The 5,755-nt window shown below is 47.0% G+C and overlaps 1 protein-coding gene across 3 annotated transcripts in view; it reads right to left on the minus strand.

Annotated features, from left to right (window-relative positions):
• RAD54L2 (RAD54-like 2 (S. cerevisiae)) overlaps positions 1 to 5,755 on the minus strand; it is a 51,914-nt gene that overhangs the window by 22,165 nt on the left and 23,994 nt on the right. The window lies entirely within an intron of this gene.

A 5,755-nucleotide genomic window follows, 5' to 3' on the forward strand; every position in this document is an offset into this window, starting at 1 on the left:
CTACTCTCACTCATTTGCAAGCATGTCACTCTGAGGGTCAAAACTGGGGTCCTTATTGACAGTCAAAGAGAGTTAAAAAGTTCTACAGTGAAGGGTCTGTCCCCAGTGAAAGCCAGGACTAACACCCCTCAACACAGCCCAGAAGTGTCCTGACAAGAAAACAAGATAAAATTATTTAGGTCCATGTGGAGCACTTGCTATCCCAAGAGTCTGTTTTCCTATGGGGGACTCTGAGGGTCAAAACTGGGGTCCTTATTGACAGTCAAAGAGAGTTAAAAAGTTCTACAGTGAAGGGTCTGTCCCCAGTGAAAGCCAGGACTAACACCCCTCAACACAGCCCAGAAGTGTCCTGACAAGAAAACAAGATAAAATTATTTAGGTCCATGTGGAGCACTTGCTATCCCAAGAGTCTGTTTTCCTATGGGGGCCTGAGGAGCTCTGATTAAAACAAGGAACTTGAATCTCTTTGCTTCACATCATTCAAGCAGGGCAGAAATTTCCCTGTATATGACACCTGTAACCATCTCCCAAGTCAACAGAACACAGCATGTAAAAGGTTATCTGGTTCAAACACTGGGTCATGGCTCAGCAGGCAGCTCAGTGGTTTTAGTACCAGGCTTCACTCTCATGGTTTAAATGGTAACCTCCAACAAGTTTTTTTTCGAACAAAACATAAGTGCAATACCCTTTCTACATTATAAATCACACACACTCCTTTTTCTCTTAATTCTCCTACTTTCAGACTTCCAAGTTGTGCCTGATTCCACTCTTAAAGCACAATGTGAAATGACACCTTGTTCTGTGTGACACTTCGCTCTTCAACAGGCTGCCAGTGACCAAGATAATACTTCCAGAGCAAAGAAAGGAAACGTTTCTGTTCAAAAGCTTCCCTTGAAACAATCTGCTTCTGACAAGCATTGTAATAGCTTCTTTGAAGCATCTTGTCCCCTTGTGTCAGGCAAAGAGATACCCTGAACCTCATCCTGTAATCAGCTTTCTTGCTTACATTGTGTATCCGAGCTAATGACTGAACTGAAATGACACTTAGAACTTTGAAAGAAAGAAGACATCAGCACAGAAGAATGTGGCAGATGAAGTAATACAGAACCAACAAGCATCACATTGTGACTCTGAGGGATCTGGAGACAGAGACCATTCCTTCTCAAAATGCTGGGAGCTTAAATGAAGGATGCTTCAGTACAGCACATTGCACCTGCAGCTGTCACATTCATATGCCCATTAAATTAACCTTATCTCCAGTATCACATCTTAAAATTGAGATGACAAGAAGTAGATTCACACCTTGTTCAAAAGCACCAACTTTGCAAACTTCCTCTCCAGACATCCCACCAGACCCACCCCAGCATTTGCTCCAAGTCTATGTCAGAACACATTTAGTACTTCAGAGCTCAGCCCACCATGGACCAGTACCAGCAGAGCAGCTCAAACATTTCTCTGAGTATCTGTCTCTGCAAGCCCTACACATACTGGAAAACCAGGTATCCACAGCTTATGGGATGAAATAGATCTCGTGATGAATGCAAGGAGACTTATGCATATGAAGATAAACGCAAAGGGGTTCACTGCTACAAGCACAGCAGTTCTCCTACCACAGCCAAGGTCTTGGAGCCCTGTCCTCCCACCATGCCTCTTTAGACTTACAAGCTCAGATATCAAGCATCAGATCACTTGCAGACAGAGAGCTGTGCTGGGAATAAACCCGGTTTCTCAGGCTTCCCAGACAACAACTCTGCTATTTGAGCTACAGACACATTTTAGTCACATTTTAGTCACCTGCAATTCAGCACTGTTTCCTTCCCCCCGCCCCTCTCGACTCCTGGTTATATAACTAGATCAAAAGATTGGATGAAATAGGGCAAAGGGAAGCAGGGAGGCTGCACACGTGATCACATGCTCCGGGATGAGTCATTAAACCGGAGACAAACACTGCCATGGTTACACTGCTGCCATCTCACCCTGGGCCCGGAGGACCTTGACAAGGCACCAGAGAGCACAAAGTCATGCCTGTTGGGAAGAGGAAGCGCTTCCTTCCCCACACTCCAGCAGTTGCCCAGGTCACCTCCTCCAGCAGCCACCCTGCCACCTACCTTGTGCCAGGCAAGGGTGTCTTCAGGACAAAGGCGATAATAACAAAACCTAAAGGCTCAGGAGCCCAAATTATTATGCCTCCTCTGTGTTTTCATATACGTTGTGCAATCCCTATGCAGACTCATTCCATTTCTGCATTTTACCTTTTCTTTCCTCTTAATGATATGTAACAGAAGCTCTGGTGAAACCTACACACAGCTGGATCAGATAGGGTTTTTAAAATATAATTCTCATCTGAGCAGGAGCCTGAAGCCCAAAATTTGATGATAAATTTGGTCCTGCATTGAGTACAAGCCCTCATCCACCACAGCCATGTCTGCTCAGGCTGGTGTTTGTCCTGCCAATACAAGTTCTGAGGTGAGGAACACAATCTGTGCCTCAGCCCACATTCCTGACACATATGCATCAAGAGAGCTCTTCCATGCTAGTGACAGCTCCAAACATCTCACTGATTCAGCTGCAGTGGGATTCAGGGGACAGCCGGCTTCCCGAGGCTGCTCCCATCCTTGCCACCACCACAAATAAAGCTTAATTCACAAAGTTTAACTAACATGATAAAATCACAAGCCTAACCCTGCAACAGCTCCCACCACACCTGTGGCATGAGCTGGCAGTTACAAGCAGGAATTATTTTTGTTGCTGCTTTGTATTAAACTCCTGATTATGTGCACAGCCTAAATCTAACCCAGATGAAAAGCAAGGCTCTCCACTGCAGTTGTGTGGCTGCTCTCCAGCACAGTGAGCTCCAAGCTGTGTACCTGGGACCCACACTGGGACAGAAACATATTAAGAAACAATAACTAAACACACAAACACCTATTTTGTATAAGAACAAAGGTCAGATCTTTAGGTTGGAGGGAGTGTGGGAACAGCCTCGTTGAATAGGTCCCATAAGGTAATCAATGGAATAATCCTGCCCCAATTTTGCCAAACCTACACCTACAACAGAAATGTAATTACAGTTTTGTAACAGGAGCTCAACACGCTACTCTGACATGGTTATACAAGTAGCTTTTTACACAACACAAAAATTCATCAGCCACCTTTGCACGTTCACAACTGTCTGATCACGCTGGAGCTGCTGTACGCTCTAGGAAGACCTGGGCTACCTCCTTGAGGAGAGCATTGCCACAGCCTGGGGGTGACAAATCAGCACACCCCTGCACAGCAAGATGAGCCACATCAGAAAAAGCAGGCCCAAGTCTGCCCAGCAGAAGACAGCCATGGGTCAGACGTGGTTGTTGGCAAGGATGTAAATCTACCCCAAGGTTACCCACTGTGGGCACCAAGAATCACCCGGTTCACACCAGCTTCATTCCATGTTTTGCACTGTCCTCACCACATCTACAAATAGGATCTCCCAAGGGAAGTGGTGGTAGCATCAATGCAGCTGCTCCTTCAGGTGGGTTATAGCTCTCTGTCTGAGAAATTCCCAAACAGTTCCCAGTAGCTCTTGGTTATGGACACCTGCACGCACCCAGGCAGTCTGCCCTGCAAGGTACCCTGAATGCCAAGAGGGGCATGACTATCCTTTCTCGAGAATTCAGAGGTGTGAAATGTACCTGCATTCTCAAAACCCAACAGACCTGGTTATAGCACGGCTCTGATTTGTGCTGCAGGCCAGAGATTGCCAGTTTTCTTTGCTCAATAAGCAGCAGCAACCACCACCCCCAGAAAAACATACAAATAGAGGGAGGTGTTTGGTTTCTTGACCAACACTAGCACGCCACAGTATTACAGTTTAGAAATCTCTGTAAGAGAGTTGTGACTGCTGTGTGTAACTCTGCTTCAGATGCTCCCTATGTGGTGTGACTGCCAGAGCTGTCCCTAAACACTGCACACAGCTGTGACTCATGATGTGTAACACAGCAAAAGATTTGTCCCACAGTCAGGCACTTCCCATCGCAGCCAAGCTTATAAAACTCACCTCATCACCTCCTTCTCAAACTTCCCTTAAAACAGCACAGGATTCAGCCTGAAGAATATCCTCTAGCATCATCAATTCAGCAGTGAATTGCTCTCGACACAGCCTGCTCTGCAAAATGGCTCAGGTTGCCGCAAAGTGTCACGAAGCTGCAGGGTGTTTTGAGGTGTGACACAGTCTTCTGACACCAAGGTAAGTGAAAAACAGTGTTATAGCCAATCTCCATGCTCCAAGGAAGACCTCAGTAAGTCCAAGTGTCTGTGCATCCACAGTTTGGCTCTAGCAACAGTCAGCATTCCTAGGAGTACGGAAATTCCTATTCAGAAGAAGATCTGAGGGTCTCCGACCTGAGGTTGCTGCATAAGAAGATCCAAGAGACCCCTCAATGGACAAACTACCGTGTAAGTTGGTAACTTCCTTGCCCACTCAGTTACTAGCCAGCTAACAGGGCTAGCTAGAGGTATACCTCCTCCTGGGAGAGCAGTTTCACTGCCAGGGTAACTCCAGTGACTCCAGGAAAGACATAGAACTGAAAACCAGACACTTGTTTATTTCTAAAATCATTTCACTACAGAAACTCGGGATACCAAATAGGACAATTTTGCTGAGTCTTTAGGCATTATTTCCTACCCTAAGGACAGGGATGTGCATGCATGGTGAGGAAGGTAGCTGCATGCAGAGCAGCGAGCAGTTAATTCTTACTTTGGGGAGCTTTCTTTTGTCTTGCACAAAGAACAAAGAGCAGTTAAATACTACTGCAGGCCTTCTGGGAACTTCTATGCAGTTTGTGGGCAAAAGCCTGTCAGAGACTAGCTAATACTAGCTAGCGCTACTACAGCCAGTACCGAGCTGTCAAAGTAGGAATGGGAGGAGCACTGAGGGATGGCACAAGGAAGTCTAATTGCACAGCTCCAGCTGCAAACTCAGTCCCTGACACACTGAACTACAACTGTGCCAAAGGCTGGAGGAGTGACTCTGCAGAGCAAGCCTGACTGCAAAGGCTCTGACAGCCTGGAAGATGCTCTCTGGGGTTATGTGATGTTTCCCCAGTGCACTGGGTGTAGGTGATGCCAGAGTGCAACTGTACCTGGCTCCCGAAGAACAGCAGCTCTCTAACTGCAGCACAGCAATCAACCTGGAGGCTGGCAACAGCCAGAGTGTTCTGGCTCATCCTGTACTCAGCTGTGTAATATAAATGAAATATTTTCAAAATATTCTTTGTATGCAACTGGTGCAGCTGTTGCATGGATGCCATGCAAGAAGGGAAAAGTGGTTGTCTGCACAGAGCACCTCTCACAGAGGTGGCATTGTGTGTAAACACTTGAGCACCACAAGGCTGGGCTGGAGGCAGGAAATTCCTTATGAAACCCCTCAAGTACAGTGTAGGTGAAAGTAAGGGGGAAGCTCAGACTCCCTTCCTCCAGGCTTTACCTGTTGCAACACCCAGGAGAGGCACAAAGCCGGCACACATCGACACCCGGTTGCTTCCATCCGAAGCACTGGGAAAGTCACCTCAGAGGGGGTCGGAGCGGGACAGAGCAGGACGCAGCCCCTCCGGGAACTCGGGGCTCTCCACCGCACCCACTGGCAGGGCAGTTAATTAGCAACAAGACTTTGTTCTCCTCGGAAAATAATCGGGTTCAGTCTTCGACGGCAGGACGCCCCTCCCAGCCACCAGAGCTTAACAAAGCCCTAATTATGTAAGTATTATATAACCCGGCA

This window comes from Corvus brachyrhynchos, unplaced genomic scaffold, assembly GCF_000691975.1.
Source record: "Corvus brachyrhynchos isolate BGI_N302 unplaced genomic scaffold, ASM69197v1 scaffold4, whole genome shotgun sequence".
NCBI classification, from domain to species: Eukaryota; Metazoa; Chordata; class Aves; order Passeriformes; family Corvidae; genus Corvus; species Corvus brachyrhynchos.